This window comes from Cebus imitator, unplaced genomic scaffold (genome assembly GCF_001604975.1).
Source record: "Cebus imitator isolate Cc_AM_T3 unplaced genomic scaffold, Cebus_imitator-1.0 Scaffold645, whole genome shotgun sequence".
In the NCBI taxonomy this organism is placed as follows: Eukaryota; Metazoa; Chordata; class Mammalia; order Primates; family Cebidae; genus Cebus; species Cebus imitator.
The window spans coordinates 448875-470333 of record NW_016107960.1 but is presented as its reverse complement, the minus strand read 5'-3'; the positions used below and the strand labels follow the sequence as shown (position 1 = coordinate 470333).

Below are 21459 nucleotides of genomic sequence, written 5' to 3'. Positions count from 1 at the left end.
GGAGACAGAGTCTTACTCTGTCACCCAGGCTGGAGTGCAGTGGCATGATCTTGACTTACAGCAATCTCCACTTCCTGGGTTCAAGCGATTTTCCTGCCTCAATCTCCCGAGTTGCTGCGATTACAGGCACCCACTACCACCCCCAGCTAATTTTTTGTATTTTTGGTAGAGGCAGGGTTTCACGATGTTGGCCAGGCTGGTCTTGACCGCCTGACCTCAGGTGATCCACCTGCCTCAGCCTTCCAAAGTGCTGGGATTACAGGCATGAGCCACCATACCCAGCCTATTACGTATTTCTTAAGACATTTAATGCCAAGTAACAGAAACCGCACTCCAATTAGCTTAAACAAAAAGAACGTTATTATAAGAATATAAAGGTATCTAATGGAATATAAGAATAAATCTGTGGCTAGAGTTCAGGAAAAGCTAGAATCACGAACTCATGACTTCACAGTTCCTTCTCCCCAGCTCTTCCTCTCTTGCGTATCTGCTTTTTCTTTTTCTGTTCTCAGAAACTAGCTTCCATCACTTTTCTTCTTAACATGAACGAAAATATGACAAGTGACAGCTCTTGAGGTTTAAGCCCTAGAGCTCAGGCATTAGAGGGAAACACTCTTAACTCTTTCAGGACAAAATCTAAAATCCTAAGGAAGAAACTCATTGGCTTAGGCAGACTAGCTGTCCTTCTCCAGACCAATCAACTGTGACAGGATGTAGGAGCTGGAGAAAAAGCAGTGACTATCACACATTGATTCATATACCCTACTGAACCATTGCCGAAATGGGTATTCCCATGATAGTCTGAGGGGATTCCTTTAGGACTTGATTTGCAAGCCCCAAAAAAGCAGGGGCTGAGCAAAACATGCAAGTTTGCCATTACACCCCAACTGAGTAAATTAACATATGTGATCCTCAAGACCTAACTGAAGACAATTCTAAAAATGCTGATAATTATGCAAAATATTTCATCTCCCTGAACTAGTGGTTGTTTTTTTTTAACTGTTATGAAGGCACCTGAAATTTCCAAAATTTTGAAAGTTTTATATTTTTTAATGATGTATGCCAAGAGATTTGCATTTGTCTGTGATTTGAACTATTGTGTTTGAACTGATTCTTTCAACAAAGCAATGCACTAGGTCTGAAATTATCCTAATTTTAAATATCATTTGCATTTCTGTAGATAGAAAATTATGTAACAAATTCTAGTTCTTTTCATTTTCATTTGATTAACACTAAGACTCCCCCAAGTTCTAAAAGAAATAGCAGGAGTTAAAATTTCAATTGCATCTGGGAAAATATGTACTTTGTTCCTTTGGAAATAAAGGAGAACATGTTAGATGACAAGTCATAAAGATGCTGGTCTCAATATGTATTCTTTTGAAGCTCTAAGATGAAACGAGGGCTATGCACATTACTGGTGATGAAAATGATAATAAATAAAGATCTCTTATGAGTCTTCTTATGGAAGGACATTGAAAAATAGAAGAAAATAATCAGGCCAGCAGTTCCCTTCTGACTTCTCAGTGAATAGTCTTCTCTGCAGGGAAGAGAGACAGACTCTACACCCCATGTGGTCATGACTTATGGACTTTCCCTCAAGGAATTTGTAATCTAGTTAGGACTGAACGTATATATGGCTAATGACATTTATACAATAATCCATTCTTAAGTATTCGGTAGGCAAAGAACATGAGTGTAAACAGAAGTCAGAGACCAGGAGTCCAAGTAGGCTTGAGTGGCCCTTCAACAGCTGGCCCTCGATGAAGCTGAGAAGCAGATGCAGTTTGCCTTGGGAGCCGTTGTGCCCCAGTTATCAGCACAGACTGTTTCCTTCCTTTTGGCCCCTCTGTACTTAACCTTTAATTTCATTCTTCATTTGCTAGATGGTACCTATCATTCTTTCCAGTTTTACTTCTAGCTCATTTTCAACAAATCCCTGCCATGGTGCCAATTGAGACTTGAAACTGAAACACAACAGATCGGTGGGTTGGAGAATTGAGTTCTAGTCCTTGCCTGCTCCTCTCATTTGGTGTAGTTTAGGGAGATATATGTATTAATCCCCCAGGCATCAGTTTCCTTATCGTAAAAACCAATAGGGAAGAATTAGATAGATACTAAACTCTCTTCCAGTTATTAACTTATTAGTCTATAAAACAACAGCTTTTAGATGCATTTTTTCTTTTTTTTTTTCTTTTGAGACAAGGTCTCGCTCTGTTGCCTAGGCTGGAGTGCAGCGGTGTGATCGCGGTTCACTGTAACCTCCAACTCCTGGGTTCAAGCAATTCTCCTGCCTCAGCCTCCTGAGTAGCTGGGATTACAGGCACCCACCACCGCACCCAGCCAATTTTTTTTTTTTTTTTTTTGTATTTTTAGTAGAGATAGGGTTTCACCATGTTGACCAGGCTGGTCTCAAACTCCTGACCTTGTGATCCACCGGCCTCGGCTTCCCAAAGCCCTGGGATTACAGGTGTGAGCCACTACACCTAGCCCACACCCAGCTAATTTTTGTATTTTTAGTAGAGATGGGGTTTTGCCATATTGTCCAGGATGGTCTTGAACTCCTGAGCTCAGGCGATCCACCCACTTCAGCCTTCCAGCATGCTGGGGTTACAGGTATGAGCCACCACGCCTGTAACCACACCTGTAAAAGCTCTGCATTTGTATTTTTTAAAGTGAGAAAAGGACAGTCCCCGTTATTCTCCAGTATAGTTTACTGCAAGAGTCAGCAAACTTTTTCCACAAAGAACCAGACAGTGAATATTTTAGGCTTTGTGGGTCATACAGTTTTCGTTGCAACTACTCAGTTCTGCCATGGTAGCAGGAAAGCAGCCACAGACAACTTCAAAAGTTGTTTAAAGCAGGTGGTGGGCCAGAGCTGGCCTGCAGGGTATACTTTACAGACCCCAGGTTTAGAGGATGCTGTCTAGAGCCAAGTTGCTTGAGTTCAAAGCTCAGTTCTACCTGCTTACTAATCTCTTTGTGCCACAATTTTCTTATCTGTAAAACATCTACCTTACAGGTTGTTTCTGGGGACTAAATGAATTACTATGCATAAAGCAGTCCTCTATTCATGAACTTTCTACCTGCGATCGTAGATATTGTCAAACCTTTATACCAGAGCAAAACCACATAAAAGTGGCCGGTCTCCAACTATTGACTCTAGTGGCCACTTGCATGGTATTACTTTGACTCTAATGCCAAATGATCTTGCAGCCTTCTGCAACGTAACTTGTTGATAAGCCAAGAAGTTTCTGAAGAAAGCATGAAAAAGAAAAACTTGGCAAAGTCACCGCTGAAGTACTGAGCCTCATGTTAGGGAGAATACTAGGTTTGGGATATTTATTTATTTACTATTTTTTGAGACGGAGTTTCACTCTTTCGCCCAGGCTGGAGTGAAGTGGCGTGATCTTGGCTCACTGCAACCTCTGAACCCCGAGTTCAAGCAGTTATCCTGCCTCAGTCTCCTGAGAGGCTGCAATTATAGGCAGCTGCCACCATGCCCAGCTAATTTTTGTATTTTTAGTAGAGACAAGCTTTTGCCATGTTGGCCAGGCTGGTCTCAAACTCCTGACCTCAGGTGATCCACCCACCTCAGCCTCCCAAAGTGCTAGGATTACAGGTATGAGTCACTGCGCCCGGCCAGTTTTGGCTATTATATAGTAATACTAGGATTGTAGTATTATATAGAAATTCACAAAGGAATTAGGGAAATATTAAGACATCATTTTAACAGGACCCAATATGGATTGGAGAATGGAGGTGGTGAGGTGGTAGAAATGAGGGTGTGTGCAAACATTCCCGGACAGGTAAAGGGCTTCAGAACAGATGTGTATTCTCTTTTCCCTCCAAATTCAGTGACTGAAAAAAGAGCAGTAATTATCAACTCCTCTGCCACAGTTGCGTGGTAAAATTATGTGGTAGAGTATTTTATAGCATTTCAGGTTTGAGTTTTGCCTTCAATTGCATCATCAACCTGCCTGGTTCCTCCTGTTTTTCACCTGACGTGGTGCCCAAATTTTGTACAAGATTATTAATCTTTTACAAGGGCATTGTTGACAGTCCTGTAATCATGTATACAAGTCATAAATCTTTTCTTCGATAAATCAATGGTGCCTGTTATATTTGGCAAGTATTTCCCCAGCATTAGCTGAACTGGAATGATAACAACAAGGCCATGGGCTAGAAAAATGAGGCCTGGATTTATTTTTTATATTACCATATTGTTTTTAGAGACAGGGTCTCACTCTGTTAGGCTGGAGTGCAGGGGTACAATCATACCTCACTGCAGCCTAGAACTCCTAGCCTCAAGCCATCCTCATGCCTCAGTCTCCCAAGTAGCTGGGACTATGGGGTATACCATGGACATGGATTTAACTTAGGTTCTTATCATGGTTTTGTCACTAGCTGTGTGATTTGAAGCATTAACTAACTTTGTATCATAGAGATAATTATCAAGCTTCCCTGGGTCTTGGCTTTCTTATCTGAAAAACAGAGTTAAACTACATGTATACAGCACTTGCCAATTCTATAGTTCTGTATTCCTCAAGTAGAGATTAGGTGATCCCAGAGGTCTGAAACTCTTTGCTAATGATCCCAAAGCCTTTCCCTTTCAAAATGTCTCCTCAGTTTGTGGTAATGACAGATCAGTGAATAATTACAGAAGTTAGACTGAAACCTGCCTAGAAGTGATGTAACACAGATGTAGAATAAGGAGCACATTAACCCAAATGGAAGAATCATCCAAGAATGAGGCAGCACGTGCTGCTCTCCAAGAGTCAGAAGACCCAAGGGGAGATTTGGTTCTGTTGCTTACCACCTATGGGACCTAGGAGTTTTCCCAAGTCTATTTCTTCATCTGCAGAATGAAAATCATGATACATGCTCTGCTTACAACCCAGGGCTGGTGGGTCAAATAAAACAATTCATGTAAAAGCCATCTTTTTTTTTTTTTTTTTTTTTTTTTNATATGGGGTTTCACCCTGTTATCCAGGCTGGAGTGCAGAAATGCCATCTTGGCACAATTCAACCTCCACCTCCTAGGCTCAAGCGATCCTCCCACCTCAGCCTCCCAAGTAGCTGGAACCATAGGCACATCCCAGCATGTCCAGCTAATTTTTGTAGTTTTGGTAGAGATGGGGTTTCACCATGTTGCCCAGGCTGACATCAAACTCCTGAGCTCAAGCAATCCGCCTACCTCGGCCTCCCAAAGTGCTGGTATTACAGGCATGAGCCACCACACCCAACCCATAAAAGCCCTCTTTAAACATTAAAATTTAATACAAAAATCATTGTAAGTGTGGTTCCCTTCTTAAAACAGAAAACATAAACTACCTTTTTCAAGTACATTAGTGGTTAAAGAATCTAATAACTTATAAAACATCCTAAATTATCCACAGTCATTCCTTCCAAAGTCATTCTTCCAAATACAGAGTTGCTCCTTTCTGTTTATAACAACAGAAAGGAAATCCTTGTTAACGTTGTGATGCATCTACCAGCAACGAGTTTAAGTGTTTCAGTGAAAAATTCTAGCCCTTTTTTTAAAAAATCAGTATTGTCAGAATACAGCCTTGTCTGATCCAAAGTGTTTTCTTGGCACACAGCTCAGCAGGATTCAGAGAAAAGTCTATATGACAGGAGCTAGACTGGGGAGGCTGATGGAAATGTGTCTCCTTTATTCTGAGCTTGTCTGAATGCTAGGGGCCAGGTTCTGTTGGAGCGCTGACAGCTCTGGGTCCCCTCCAGGGGAGGCAACAAAGGCTGGGGTTTCTTTTGAAAAATTATTTCTGAGCAGTGAGATTGTCCAACACAGTTTCCTTGATAAAGGGCTCATTATCTATCAGTATGCCTTTGCCCTTAATTTTTATGCTGGCAGTGCCAACACGAACATACTCAGGCAAATCCTTTCACCCAGACAGCTGTAACAGCAGCCTGATAATTTAAGCCAGTGCTCAAGGCTTGGGTGTGGAATATAATCAACCATGGGCTAAATTTCCTATTAGTCGAATCTCCAAGAAATATAATTTATTAGCTTGCTCTTCATCATGTTTATGTTCCTTGTCCCTTTCCAAAAGCAACCTCATTTTCAGATATGCATAGTAGAATGTTTCAGAATTGCATCTTTAGTTCAACTAATGCATTACTTATGGATTTAAGGGAGTTGCTTTTGTTGGAGAAAGGTGGCTCGAAAACTTTCGAAAAAGTAACCTTCTGAGAAAGAAATTAATACAATGAACTCATGATGAATCAGTCTGACAGAATCTTTAAATGGTGGAGAAAATCTGGTATCTCCCAAATCTGAACATAGTGATTAACTTTTAGTCTCTAAAGGTGGGACTGGAATATGATGTTAACTGAAGAAGCTGAATGCTAAGTGTACCATAAGCCAACGTTGTAATACAGTTTTAATCAAATGGAGTGGCTATATAGAATCTACACAAAAGGAAGCCAGAGAGGAAGAGTGAGTTCATATTTATTAGGCAGTCCAGCGGAGAAGGTTTCTGGGATGGGGATGAAACATTCTGCTCACTAGGAAGATGGACTCCGTTGGGTGACTGAGACAATTCCATAAGGTTTTCCAAAGCCAGGATGAAATATCCTTCAAGACTCTCTACCACCATTTATTCTGAATCTATGCTCATTAAAAACACTTCTCAGTGAATAAGTTCTGCCTCCAGGTTTTCCTAGTATTGGGAAGGGGGCTATGTGAACATGATTGCAGGCTGCTATGCATGGAGGTACAGGCTGTGCACTGGACAAGAGAAACATATGAAAGGCAGCATCAGTCACAAGACAAAACTTGTAGATTTGAATATTTCTTATTACAACTTTCTGGCAGATATTAGAAAATTCTAATTGTATTTAACAAAATCAGTATTTCCTAATAATTTTCTGACTTGATGAAATTAGAACACCATGAAGAAGATCCTTATACTTTTCTATTTTTTGTGTGACTTTATCGAGATATAACTGATATATAATAAACTATACATATTTAAAGTGTACAATTTAATGAGTTTTTACATATGCCAATAATCAGGAAACTATAGCCTTCACCCCCAAAAGCCTCTGCATGCCCTTTATAATTCAACCATCTCTCCACTCCTGCCTCAACCCAGCAAGGTGGCAGAAACCCACTGGACTGCTTTCTGTTACAGATTAGTTTGGATTTTCTAGAATTTTATAAAAATAAAACCAAGCTGGGCCGGGCGCGGTGGCTCAAGCCTGTAATCCCAGCACTTTGGGAGGCCGAGGCGGGTGGATCACGAGGTCAAGAGATCGAGACCATCCTGGTCAACACGGTGAAACCCCGTCTCTACTAAAAATACAAAAAATTAGCTGGGCATGGTGGTGCGTGCCTGTAATCCCAGCTACTCAGGAGGCTGAGGCAGGAGAATTGCCTGAACCCAGGAGGCGGAGGTTGCGGTGAGCCGAGATCGCGCCATTGCACTCCAGCCTGGGTAACATGAGTGAAACTCCGTCTCAAAAAAAAAAAAAAAAAAAAACCAAGCTGTATGTATACTGTTTACCTTGTCTTGCTTCTTTGTATTAACATCATAATTTTAATATTCATCCATGTTGTGTGTATCAATAGTTTGAGGGTTTTAGGGCCATGGTTGTGAAGAAGATAGAGACCCGTGATGGGAAGCTGGTGCTGAGTCCTCTGATGTTCTGCTCAAGTGCAGCCATGGCAGCCCCTCCCAGCCTACGCCTCCTGCAGCTGCCCCAGAGCCTATGAGAAAGGCCACTGTGCAAGGAGCACAGGGAACAGGAGACACACCTGAGGCTCAGCCTTAGCCCTCAGTTCACCCTGGGTGGGGGGAGGGGGAGAGTTTACTGCCTGGAGCGCCTCCCTTGCCCATGCCTCCAGCCACAAAATAATTCAATTGCTGCTTTTTTTTTTTTTTTTTTTTTGGTCCAAAATAAAACCTCTGCTAGCTCTGCAAGAAAAAAATATAATTCTGGTTTTTTCTTGCCAAGTAGTATTCCATTGTATGAGAATACCATAATTTGTTTATTCTTTCACCTGATAATGGACATTTGGGTTATTTACAGCTTGGGGCTACTAAAAATAAAACTCCCATGAATATTCATCCACAAAATTTTGTATGGACACATGTTTTTATTTTTCTTGGGCAAATACACAGAATAAGAATCACTGGATCTTACAGTGGATGTATGTTTAACTTTTAAATAAATGGCCAAACTGCTTTCTTGATTATATTATTTTACATTACCATCACCAGAGTCACAAAGTTGCACTTGTTCCATATCCTTGTCAACACTTGGTATTATCAACCTTTATAATTTTAGCCATTCTAATGGGTATGTGGTGGCCATATCTCATTGTGTTTTCTTTTTTAATTTGACAAGTATTTATTGGGTGGTAGAGAATACAAATCAATGTCCTTAATGTGGTTTGGCTCTGTATCCCCTACCCAAATCTCATCTCAAATTGTAATACTGGAATGTTGAGGGAGGGACCTGGTGAGAGGGGATTGGTTCATGGAGCCATTTTCCCCCATGCTGTTCTCATGATAGTGAAAGGGTTCTCACTATATCTGATGGTTTAAAAGCGTGGCACTTCCCTTTCATTTGTGTGCGTTCTCTCTCTCTCTCTCTCTCTCTCTCTTTCTCTTTCTCTCTCTCCCTCCTGCTGCCTTTTGAAGATGTGCCTAGTTTCTCCTTTATTTTCCACCATGATTATAAGTTTCCTATGGTGAAGCCTCCCCAGACATGTGGAACTGTGAGTCAATTAAACCTCTTCCCTTTATAAATTACCCAGTCTCTGGTATTATTTTTATAACAGTGTGAAAATGGGCTAATACATTCCCTTTAAATATGTTTGGCCTTTAATAACTTTTTAAATTTTTATTGAGGTAAAATATATAAGATAAAATTTGCTCTCTTAACCATTTTAAGTGTACAACATAGTGGCATTAATTACATTCACAATGCTGTTCAAACATCACCACTATCTATTCCAAAATTGTTCACCGTCTCAAACAGAAACTTACCCATTAAGCAGTAAGTTCCCATTCCCACTCACCCAAACCCATAATCTCTATTTTCTGTCTCTATGAATTTATCTATTCTAGATATTTCATGTAAGAAGAGTCATACAATATCTCTCCTTTTATGACTGATTTACTTCATTTAGCACATTTTCAAAGTTTATCCATGTCGCTGCATGTGTAACAGCTTTCTTCCTTTTCTATGGCTGAATAATATTCCTTTGTATGTATACACCACACTTTGTTTATCCATTCATATGTTAATAAACTCTTGGGTTGTTTCCTGCTTTTGTCTATTGTAAATACTGCTGCTGTGAACTTTGGCTTACAAGTATCTGTTTGATTCCCCTCTCATTAAGATTTTAATTTGCATTTCTCTAATGACTGAAGATGTTGAGCTTCTATACATGAACTTGGTTGCCATCCACATATTGTTTTTTTTTTTTTCCAGAGACAGGGTCTCAGTCTGTGGCTTATGTTGGTGTGCAATGGCTGAATCCTAGCTCACTGCAGTCTTGAACTCCTGGGCTGAAGCAATCCTCCCACCTCAGCCTCCCAAGTAGCTGGGACTACAGGTGCATACCACCACACTCAGCTAATTTTTAAAATTTTTTGGAGAGACAGGATTTTGCTATGTTGCCTAGGCTGGTATTGAAATTCTGGCCTCAAGCAATCCTCCAGCTTCTGCCTCCCAAACCTCTAGGATTATAGGCTTGAGACACTGTTTTTGATTATTTGCTTTGTTTTGTTCCCCCGGCACTGGAGTGCAGTGGTAAGATCTCAGCTCGCTGTAGCCTCTGCCTGCCATGGTCAGGCAATCCTCTTACCTCAGGCTCCTAAGTAGCAGGGACCACAGGCACATGCCACCACTCCTGGATAATTGTTGTATTTTTTGTAGAGACAGGGTTTTGTCATATTGCCCAGGCTGGTCTTACCTCCTAGGCTTGAGCACTTCACCCACCTTTTGTTCCCAAAGTGCTGGGATTACAGGTGTAAGCCACTGCACCCAGCCCCATATATCTTCTTTGGTAAAGTGTTGTTCAAGTCTTTTACTTATAAGAGTTTCTAAAACACAAGTTCCTTGTTGCATATGCATTTTTGAAAATATTTTCTCCTAAGATAGGGCTTTTCATTTTCATGACAATGTCTTTTGAAGATCAAAATTTTCAATTTAAATGAAGGCCAATTCACTGATTTTTTTTCTTTTTTTTTCTTTTATAGTTCAAGCTTTCTCAGTCCTGATATTTAAGAAATATTTTCCAAACCATTTTTTTTCCATTTTTTGAAGTATTTTGTTAGCTCTTAAATTTAGGTCTATGATCCATTTTAGGTTAATTTTTTATATGGTAGGATATGAGGGTCAAGATTCATTTTGTCTTGCATATGGCTTTCCAGTTGTTTCATGCTCACAGTTTTTTTGGGGGGTGGGGGAATGAAGTCTCGCTGTCACACAGGCAGGAGTGCAGTGGCACAATCTCCACTCACTGCAACCTCCACCTCCCAGGTTCAAGCGATTCTCCTGTCTTGCCTCCCTAGTAGCTGGGACTACAGGTGCATGCCACCAGACCCAACTAATTTTTGTATTTTTAGTAGAGATGGGGTTTCACCATATTGGCCAGGATGGTCTTGATCTCTTGACCTTGTGATCCTGCCGCCTCAGCCTCCCAAAGTGCTGGTATTACAGGTGTGAGCCACTGCGCTCGGCCCTCACAGATGTTTCAGCACCACTTGCAGATTGGCATAATGTGGGGTCCTGTTGATCTGTTCTGAAATGTGGCTCTCACTTACCAGACCCTCAGAAGGATAATCTAGACAGCACTTGCATTCTATTGCTTCAACTGCCACAAATAGAAAAAACTGCTGTCAACCTTCCTTTCACCCTTCAGACCTTCCTCCCTTACTGAGGGCCCATGATGTACCAGGAAGTCTGCTAGCTGCTGGAGTTATATAAAAATAAAAATTCACTCTTGCTTTTAAGAAAATAACTGCACAAAAATCTGTTTCTATGTTTCATATTTTATCAACTCAACTGAAATTATTGTATTTTAATTTTTTTAAGGTGAGTTTCTTTTTGCAGGTGATTTTTGGGATCAAATACTCAGCAAAATTGAACTGAAAGTATCACTTAGGTGGCTCATTTATACTGGTTGACTTATTTTCAGAGTCTTATCCTGAAGTACGAGGACTGAAGAGCTAAAAGAGAAGAATCCCAAAAGCATATATTATGATCAGAGACCTCTGAGTGTAGGTGATTATGATCTTGCTCTCTGGGATACATTAAAGTTCTCACTCCTTCTAATGCTTCAACATCAATAACAGCTTGTACAAGCTCAGAAACAACCGAATGGGCATTATAGTACTGCTGGTCTTCTAAATTCTTCCTCTGGTAGTATATTAGTCTATTTTCATGCTACTGATAAAAATGTACCTGAGACTGGGTAATTTATAACGAAAAAGAGGTTTAATGGACTTACAATTCCATGTGGCTGGGGATGCCTCACAATCATGGCAGAAAGTGAAAGGCACATCTTACATGGCAGCAGGCAAAGGGAGAATGAGAGCCAAGCAAAAGGGAAAACCCCTTATAAAGCTGTCAAATCTTGTGAGACTTATTTACTACCATGAGAAAAGTATAAGGGAAACCACCCCATGATGCAATTATCTCTCACTGGGTCCCTCCCACAATACATGGGAATTTTGGGAGCTACAATTCAAGATGAGATTTCGGTGGGAACGCAGCCAAACCATATCATTCCACCTCTGGCCCTTCCCAAATCTTATGTCCTCATATTTCAACACCAATAGTGCCTTCCCAAAAGTCCTCCAAAGTCTTAACTCATTTCAACGTTAACTAAGAAGTCCATAGTCCAAAGACTCATCTGAGAGAAAGTAAGTCCCTTCTGCCTATAAGCCTGTAAAATTGAAAGCAAGTTAGTTATTTTCTAGATTACAATGGAAGTACAGGCATTGAATAAATACACCCATTCCATATGCGAGAAATTGGTCAAAACAAAGGGGCTAAAGGCCCCATGCAAGTCTGAAATCCAGCAGGGCAGTCAAATCTTAAAGCTCCAAAATGATCATCTTTGACTCCATGTCTCACATGTACCTCATGCTGATGCAAAAGGTAGGTTCCCATGGTCTTGGGTAGCTCCGCCCTTGTTGGCTTAGCGGGGTACAGCTTCCCTCCCGGCTGCTTTCACAAGCTGGCATTGAGTGTCTGTGGCTTTTCCAGATGCATGGTGCAAGCTGTTGGTGGATCTACCATTCTGGAGTCTGGAGGACAGTGGCTCTCTTCTCACAGCTCCATTAGGTGGTGCCCCAGAAGGAACTCTGTGTGGGGCCTCCAACCCCACACATTTCCCTTGTGCACTGCCTTAGCAGAGGTTCTCCATGAGGACCCCACCCCTGCAGCAAACTTAAGCCTCAACATCCAGGCGTTTCCATATGTCCTCTGAAATCTGGGCAGAGGTTCCCAAACTTCAATTTTTGAATTCTGTGCACCCACAGTCCCAACCATGTGGAAGTTGCCATGGCATGGGGCTTGCACCCTCTGAAGCCACAGCCCAAGCTGTACCTTGGCCCCTTTTAGCCACAGTTGAAGCAGCTGGAGCAAAGGTCTCTGGCAGGCCCTAGAAACATTTTCCCCATTGTCTTATTGATTAACATTTGGCTCCTCATTACTTATGCAAATTTCTGCAGCCAGCTTGAATTTCTTCTCTGAAAATGGGTTTTTCTTTTCTTTCATGTCAAGTTGCAAGTTCTCTGAACTTTTATGTTGTGTTTCCCTTTTAAAACTGAATGTTTTAACAGCACCCAGCTCATCTCTTGAATGCTTTGCTGGTTAGAAATTTCTTCTGCCAGATACCCTAAATCATCTTCCTCAAGTTAGAAGTTCCACAAATCTCTAAGGCAGGGCCAGAATGCCACCAGCCTCTTTGCTAAAACATAGCAAGAGTCACCTTTACTCTAGTTGCCAAGTTCCCAAGTTCCTCATCTCCATCTGAGACTACCTCAGCCTGGACCTTATTGTTAATATCACTATCAGCATTTTTGTCAAAGCCATTCACAAGTCTCGAGGAAGTTCCAAACTTTCCTACATTTTCCTGTCTTCCTCTGAGCCCTCCAAACTATTCCAACCTCTGCCTGACACCCAGTTCCAAAGTCACTTCCACATTTTTAGATACCTTTACAGCAGCACCCCACTGCTGCTGTAATAATTTACTTGATGAGTTTGTTTTCAAGCTGCTGATAAAGACATACCTGAGACTGGGTAATTTATAAATGAAAAAATGTTTAATGTACTTAAAGTGTCATGTGGCTGGGAAGGCCTCACAATCATGGTGGAAGACAAAAGGCACGTCTTACATGGTGGCAGGCAAAGAGAGAATGAGAGCCAAGAGAAAGGGGAAACCCCTTATAAAACCATCAGATCTTGTGAGACTTACTACCATGAGAACAGTATGGGGGAAACTGTCCTCATGATTCATTATCTCCCACCACGCTTGTTTCACAACATGAAATAATTATAGAAGCTACAACTCAAGATGAGATTTGGGTGGGGACACAGCCAAACCATAACCATCAATAATTTTTTTCAGGTTTCTCTTTTTCCTTTGTGTCATGATCTTGGCTCACTGCAACCTCTGCCCCTACCGAGGTTCAAGCAATTCTTCTGCCTCAGCTTCCCGAGTAGCTGGGTCTACAAGGTGCGTGCCTCCATGCCTGGCTAATTTTTTTGTATTTATAGTAGAGACAGGGTTTTACCGTATTGGCCAGGCTGGTCTGCAACTCCTGATCTCGTGGTCTGCTTGCTTTGGCCTCCCAAAGGGCTGGGATTACAGGCATGAGCCACCGCACCCAGCATCATATTTCTCTTAATATGTATTTAACCTAGCTAACTCACAATAGCTGCAGATGCAGATTTTAAGCTAAGTAATGCAAAGATTGGTTCCACTCTTCGACCCCCAACACATCAGTTAGCAGGCAGAAAAAAGAAAAAAGAAAAATATTGCACAGAACACCATAATGTTTTGCTCCAGGGCTGCAAGCATTGATATCTCACCTATTACCACTTCCCAGTCATTGAATGCCTAGTGTTCGGTTCTGTTAGAGAACAGAACATTTAAAACACCTGAGTCTTAGATCATCAGGCTGACATTTCAACAATCCAGTACTCTTCTTGGGTGACTATTTTTTCCAGCCCACTTTATTTTATGATGTACAGCATCATAAATTCCCATGAAGCTAACTCACATTTCAAAAAAAAAAAAATCACACAAATGTGGCCTAAACCATATTTCAAAAAATGTTGAATTCATCGCCAGCATTCAATAATTGGAAAATTGCCCATAAAAATCTGGATTTTCAGCTTCTCAAGGAAAATTGGAAAATCTGGGCTCACATTTCTCTGTGGTAACAATCAGCTAAATTCTAGTATCAGCTGCCCCCTTTAAGACCAGGCATTTGTACTCTACTCTCCCCAGAGGGCTTTTCTAATGGTACCTTTCTTAAGTGGCGCCTCCAAGGCAGTTGTTCCTAAAACCTGGCTTCACATTAGAATAATATGAAGAGCTTTAAAAGTTACTAATGCCTTCATTTCACCCCGGAGATTTTGATATAATCCATCTGGGGTGCAGACCAGGTATTGAGACTTTTATAAGGTCTTCAGGTATTTGCAATATGTAGAGAAAATTGAGAACCCCTGTCTGAGATAGAGTTTCTCAACGTTTAACTTGCATAGGAATCACCTGAGAATCTTGTTAAAATGCAGATTGTGATTAAGTATGCCTGGAATAGGTTCGGGCTTCTGCCTTTCCAGCAAACTCTTACATGGTGCCAAAACTGCTGGTCTATGGGCTTCACTTGAGAAGGTAAAGGTCTAAGCCATTTGTATTTCACGTTGGTTTTGAAGCCACCCTGATACATTCTTTTTTTTTTTTTTTTTTTTTTTTTTTTATCTTTTTTTTTTTTTTTTTTTTTTTTTTTTTTCACAGAGATGAGGTTTCACTGTGTTGGCCAGGCTGGTCTCAAACTCCCGACCTCAGGTGATCTGCCCACTTCGGCCTCTCAAAGTGCTGGGACTACAGACATGAGCCACTGTGCCCTGCCTGAACCCTAAGATACATTCTTAGGTTTCAAGTCTAATGAAAGCTAATTCTAGCACTCACAGTATTGATGTAGATGGAATGACGATGCCAAATGAGAGTATCCTACCATACTTTGGGGAGGATTCTTTCTCAGCTTGTGGCCAAAGTCTTTCTTGATATTGGGGGGGGGGGGGGCGGTGTCCTTGACTTCCTATGTCTGACTTCCAAACGACCTTCACCCTTATGCCTTGTATGTGACATCCCTGTATCACCCCTTTTGTTGCAAATTGTGTATCTTCTGCAATTTCAAGCTCCTTGCTGGTGTCACTACCTGCCAGCCAACAGTTTGGCCATTACTGACTGAACCCTGGTGTTTGGGTACTTATGCAAGCATTTTATTGAAGAGGTTTTCAGTCAGTGTTTCCAGAAGCCCTAGAGCAACCGTTCTGAAACCATAACATGCATCAGACCACTTGGAGAGCTTATTAAAACACAGATTGCTGGGCTCCACCCTCAGCATTCCTGATTCAGTGAGGACAATTTGAATTTCCAACAAATTCTCAGGAGATGCAGATGTTTCTAGTCCAAGGACCTTGACGTTCTAGACGGAAGAAAGGAAGGGCGGTGGTGCAATGGGCCTCTTGGCCTTGTTACATGCCTTCGTACCTTAGAGCAGTCATATTTTGGTATTCTAGACTAGATTTTATTAAATAAAAATATTATTTTTAAAAAAGTTTGAATACTGCTGTTTTGTTGCCTTTGCTTTTGTTTCATAGCAATCAATTGAAAGTGAAAATAAAAATGCTAATAATAGTGATATGGAAGGGAAATATCAGTTTAAAACAAATAATTTATTCAGCATATGAAAAGAGAGCCTAATTTTCTTTCATTGGGACACTCTTTAGACTTATGTGTTCAAATATGATGAAAAAACTTAAAAGATGCAACATATGCTGGAAATAAATTACTAAAGACTGTTTAAATGAGGAGGTACATTTAGGATTTTGTTTTTGGGTTTGGGGGTCAACAGAACCCCACTGTAATAGTGCATAAGACTCTTTCCAGCCATCTCCAAAAGGAGGAGATAACTGGTAAGGTTTTCACTGTCATTTTGCTCAGAGCAGAACCTAAAGGAAATACTGTGAAGGTCACAGCGTTTCATCTCAGCTTACCGGATTGGATCAAAGTAATTCTACTACAAGGCAATACTTCATTTCATTTACAGAGAGAGAATGCATGAGGTCCTTCATGTCACACAGTAGGTGTGAAGGAGGTACCTTCGTAAATTTCATATTTGCTTTTAGATAAAGTGTACTCTTAAACATGATATGAGTAGCTGCCCGTTTTTGTGTCACCTCTTCAAGAGACGTCTTGGAACAATAGAAACACCAGTGCCCGAATAGTCTAAAGCGGAGCTTACTTTTCTGTTAGGTGAGTCACCTTTAGAAATGATATTTTTAAAGGATAGGCGATGAATTTCAGGACGTTCTTCCCTCTACTTCCAACTACCACAGGAAAAAACCACCAAATCCAAAGTTTTACAGACGCCAAGTGCTTAGGTTTTGTGTGTTTGTTTTTAAAAAGAGTTTTCTTGCAATGAAATTGGGAGGGAGCTATAAAAGGGCTTTAGGACAAGTAGGGTAGGCGGGTGCAGGTCTTTAAGCTGTGGAAAGTAGAATCTGGAAAGACTTTTAGGAAGCAGATTCTCACGTTTTCATGTGAAAGAGCGGAGCACGGGGTGCTGGCATTCCATCTTACCATCAGCGGAAGGTTTGAACCAACATCCGATTTTTCTGGAGCAACTTAGGAAATTATTATTACTTGAAGAATCTGCATTTGAAAACTGACACCTTTAAGAGACAATGTAATTCACCTGAGCTTCCCCCACCCGACCCCGCCAACGCCGAGGGGCCCGTGGTCTGCCTGAGTGCCCTCCATTTGCTCTGTCATCTCAGGACTGGAAGGCATCAGCCAGCGTACATCCGCAGAAAACTCGCTTCCCTTCTCGCGGGCCCGCCTGGCTCCCGGCGGCGGCGGTGCCAGGTCCCGGAGTCAGCCAGCGGCAGGCTGCGGGCGCCCGTCCCTCTGGTTCACCTTTTCACCCCTCCTTCACCCCGGAGCGCCAGGCGGGGTGGCGCGGGTTTTCCGCCCACTCGGGAGGCTGTGCTGGCAAGGCCAGGCATCGCAGGGCCTCCCCGCTTTGACGAGCTCTGGAATCCAAGTCCTCCCCACCCCGGCCACTCAGCTAGGGCGCTAGGGGCTCGAAAAAGCCTGGGGTTGGCTGCTAGGCACTCGGATTACAGACGCAGCCAGCCTCCAGGGAGGTCTGAACTTGTCGTCTACCTCCCGGAGCCCCTGCGCCTCTGCACCGGGAGACGCCCAGCCGCCGGGCCGGCCCGGGACGCGCAGAGCCAGAACACGCCACAGGGGAGGCAGCGCGCCGCACTGCCGCCCGGGGCATCCCCGCGGCTGGGGGCGGAAGGCGAGGGCGGCGGCAGGAAGGGTCCGCCAGGCCGGAGCTCGCTCCCCCACCGCCGGCCGCCGGCTCGGAGGCCGGAGCGGTGCGGGCGGAAAGGGGCGGAGCCGCGGGCGGAAAGGGGCGGAGCCGCGGGCGCTGGTTGGTGTGGGCTCGGGGGCGGGGCTCGCGGGGCCGGGCCGGAGGCGGGGCCGGCGCCGGGCCCCGGAGCTGCCGGCTAGCGAAGAGGAGTCGCGAGCAGCTGGAGCGGAGTTGGAGGAAGCGGTGGCCGCGGCGAGGGCTGCAGGCCAGCGGTCGGAGACGGCAGGCACGGATCGGGCACGGCTGGCGGGTCGCAGCCGAGTTGGAGGCGCGTCGGAGCCGAGCGGGCAGGAGGCCGTCGCTGCAGCGCGGGCCGGCAGAGGAAGGAAGCCGGCGGGCGGGGGAGGTAGGTGGTGGCGGCCCCGGGTGTGTGTGCTCGGGTTGGGGAGGCGGTGCTTGCGTGCGCGGCTGCCGGCTCTCTTCCTGTCACCGGCAGCCGCTTCGGCTTCTGCAGAGCCCCGCCGGGGAGCAGCGGGCCGGCCCCCAGCCCTCCCCGCCGCCGGCATCTCCCGGCCGCCGGGCAGTACTCCCCCGCGCGCGGCCGGCGTCCTGCGAGGTCCCGGCCATCCTGGCTCCGTTTCCTCCGTCCTCCTGCGAGCAGGTCCCGCACGCCGACGGTCGCGTTCGCCCCCGGAGTTGCCGGCGAGCTCGGGCTTCCCCCCACCCTCCGTCGGCGCACACTTCCGAGGGTCCCCGCTGTCGCCTTGCTGCAGTTTTTTGGGGCCCCTCACCGGGCGAGAGCGCCCTGGCCGCTGCCTTCGCGTAACGGGAAGGAACGCTCTCTTCCCCGCGGCCCTCCAGCTGCAGCCAGGGTCGCTGTCCGGACCCTTCCCCGGGGCGGGCGAGGCGGCGGTGGTCCCCGGAGCTCGTCCCCTCACCCCCGCCTGCCGAAGTTTGCCGCCCTCCTCTTCCGGGGTGGGGGAAGTGCGCCTCGGGCGGTTGGTCGCTGGAGCCCTAACTCGGCGTCCAGTGCCAGCCAAGCTTGGGCAGGTTGTTGGAGGCATATTTAGTGGGCCCTTGGAACCGCCCGGAAATCCAGCTTTTTGGAACGTGGGGCGAGACGGGAGGGACCTGCCCAGCAATATGGAGCCGGCTGGGGAACGCCAAGGAGCGAGCAAGCCGGAGCTAAAATACCGTGGGCAATTCTCTGGAAACCACAGCTCTAACACTCACTTCCCAAGCGCAGAAACTGCTCCTCAGATCACAAGACAAAGAGAACAGAAAAGCCCTGGCCAGGCACCCCTGTGCAGAAACATACTTTGGTAACCAGAATTGGAGCCTGACATGCAAGGGTGTGCGCAGAATGGCTGTTACATGTTGAATGCAGAATGTGTGTCAACTGGATTTGGGGGAATTCTTCTGTTTCCCGGGGCGCTATTAATATCGGACAGGTCTCACTTCCACCGTTGATCCCTTGAGCTGCAGCGCTGTTGGTGTCCGAGTGTGAGTCTGCTCTTTATTTGGGGGGTTCATGGTTTTGGGGTTTTTTTTCTGTTCTTTTCCTCTTTGTCAGCCAGTGCTAAGTACGAATGGATAAAGCAGTTCCGGGTTTTGAATGCAACGTAAAATTGTCATTTCGGTGTGATGAGGCTCAAGTTTTAGTAATCAGGCGGGATATTCACAGAGCTTATTGGTCAAGGCTTGATGTGGTTATATTTTAATACTTCATTAGTTGTGTTACGTTTTGGCAACCTTAAAGATGGTTAGATGTTAGCTAGGAAGGGTTAGAGTAGGCAGACAGGTTCATTTCTGAAGCACACTATTACAGTAATAGATCTTCACAGTTTGAATCACTAGGAATTTGGTGACTTCTGCACAGGGGAAGGCCAGAGTATCTTTTAACATTGAAAAAGGAAGAAAAAGCAACTTATTAGCTTGAACTTTTTGACAGATTACACTGTTCTTGAAAAATCGTCTAGAAGCAAACAGATAAATTTTCCTAGGTGCAAAAGTTGCTTAAACTTTGGGAAGCAAGTGTTTTTGGCCATTATAAATAAAATAAGAGTAATGTGGTATGTGTGTGCATGCGCGCGTGTACGACTAAAGTTGGATAGAAATCTTGGTTCGGAGTTAAGGTTTAAGTTGAAAAGGCCAGTGAAGGAGGCTCCCTGCCTTGCAGAACTGCTGGGTAATGTCACTGCTTGCTGCTTAAGCTTTTATGTGCAGGTAGGTACTAAGGGTCATACTACTTTTTCCGTGGAAGTGTGTAAATTTTTATGATTGGAAGAAAGTTTAGTGTACCTGATACTGGCTCGCAAAGTGTTATATGCATTTGCTTTTAACTTTCTTCTTGACTTGGGACCTGTTCTGAGTTGCATAACAGAACTCTGCAGTGTACACACTGCTGTCTGCTGTTTTATCTGCTTTTAAAGAGTGATGATATAAGTGAGTCTTTTCGTATCCATGATGCTATAGTTAGCATAAAAAGCATTTTATTTCCCATTTATTAAATATGTTTTTCTTTAGCGATTTCTTGAGTTTAAATGTGTTAAGCACAGGAAATCCTCACAGAATAAAGTTGGTTTTGGGAAACAGAAGTGGAACAGTAAGTTACAGAAAAACATATTTTGATTATTGACAGTGATGATGGTGGCTTGCTTATATCTTCTGGTAATGTCAGTTTTGCCCAAGCTGACTTTTGAAGGACTTTGAATTATAAATGCAAACCTAATCTAACCCAAATTTTGTACTGTTAAAAGTACATTTCTTTAAATTTTTCCATGAATGTCATGTAATTTTTTAATTGCATTTTAGGTTTTGGGGTACATGTGAAGAACATGCAGGATTGTTGCATAGGTACACACATGGCAGTGTGATTTGTTGCCTTCCTCCCCATCACCTATATCGGGCATTTCTCCCCATGCCATCTCTCCCCAACTCCCCACCACCCACTGTCTCTCCCCTGTTTTCCCCCAACGGACCCAAGTGTGTGATGCTCCCCTCCCTGTGTCCATGTGTTCCCATTGTTCAACACCCACCTATGAGTAAAAACATGTGGTGTTTGATTTTCTGCTCTTGTGTCAGGTTGCCGAGAATGATGGTTTCCAGGTTCATCCATGTCCCTACAAAGGACATAAACTCATCGTTTTTGATGGCTGCATAATATTCCATGGTGTATATGTGCCACACTTTCCTGTCCAGTCTATCATCAATGGGCATTTGGGTTGGTTCCAGGTCTGTGCTATTGTGAAGAGTGTTGCAATGAACATTCGTGTGCATGTGTCCTTATAGTAGAACGATTTATAATCCTTTGGATATATACCCAGTAATGGGATTTCTGGGTCAAATGGAATTTCTATTTCTAGGTCCTTGAGGAATCACCACACTGTCTTCCACAATGGTTGAACTAATTTACACTCCCACCAACAGTGTAAAAGTGTTCCTGTTTCTCCACATCTTCTCCATCATCTGTCTCCAGATTTTTTAATGATCGCCATTCTAATTGGCGTGAGATGGTATCTTAATGTAGTTTTGATTTGCATTTCTGTAAATGACCAGTGATAATGAGCATTTTTTCATATGTTTGTTGGCTTCATGTATGTCTTCTTTTGTAAAGTGTCTGTTCATATCCTTCGTTCACTTTTGAATGGGCTTGTTTTTTTCCTGTAAATCTGTTTTAGTTCTTAGATTCTGGATATCAGCCCTTTGTCAGATGGGTAGACTGCAAAAATTTTTTCCCATTCTGTTGGTTGCCGATTCACTCTAATGACAGTTTCTTTTGCTGTGCAGAAGCTGTGGAGTTTGATTAGGTCCCATTTGTCTATTTTGGCTTTTGTTGCCAATGCTTTTGGTGTTTTAGTCA

At 43.6% G+C, this 21459-nt stretch overlaps 1 protein-coding gene across 3 annotated transcripts in view; it reads left to right on the top strand.

Annotated features, from left to right (window-relative positions):
* The first annotated feature begins 17871 nt into the window (after positions 1–17871).
* The window catches only part of PIK3R1 (phosphoinositide-3-kinase regulatory subunit 1), an 85348-nt gene continuing 81760 nt past the window's right edge, over positions 17872–21459 (top strand). The window contains exon 1 of one of the 3 annotated variants that reach the window (XM_017517748.2): positions 17872–18003. The gene's annotated coding sequence lies outside the window, so the exon portion shown is untranslated. Of the gene's footprint in view, positions 18004–18955; positions 19101–19207; positions 19824–21459 lie in introns of those variants that run through there. The other 2 variants (XM_017517749.2, XM_017517750.2) reach the window with 2 other exon arrangements.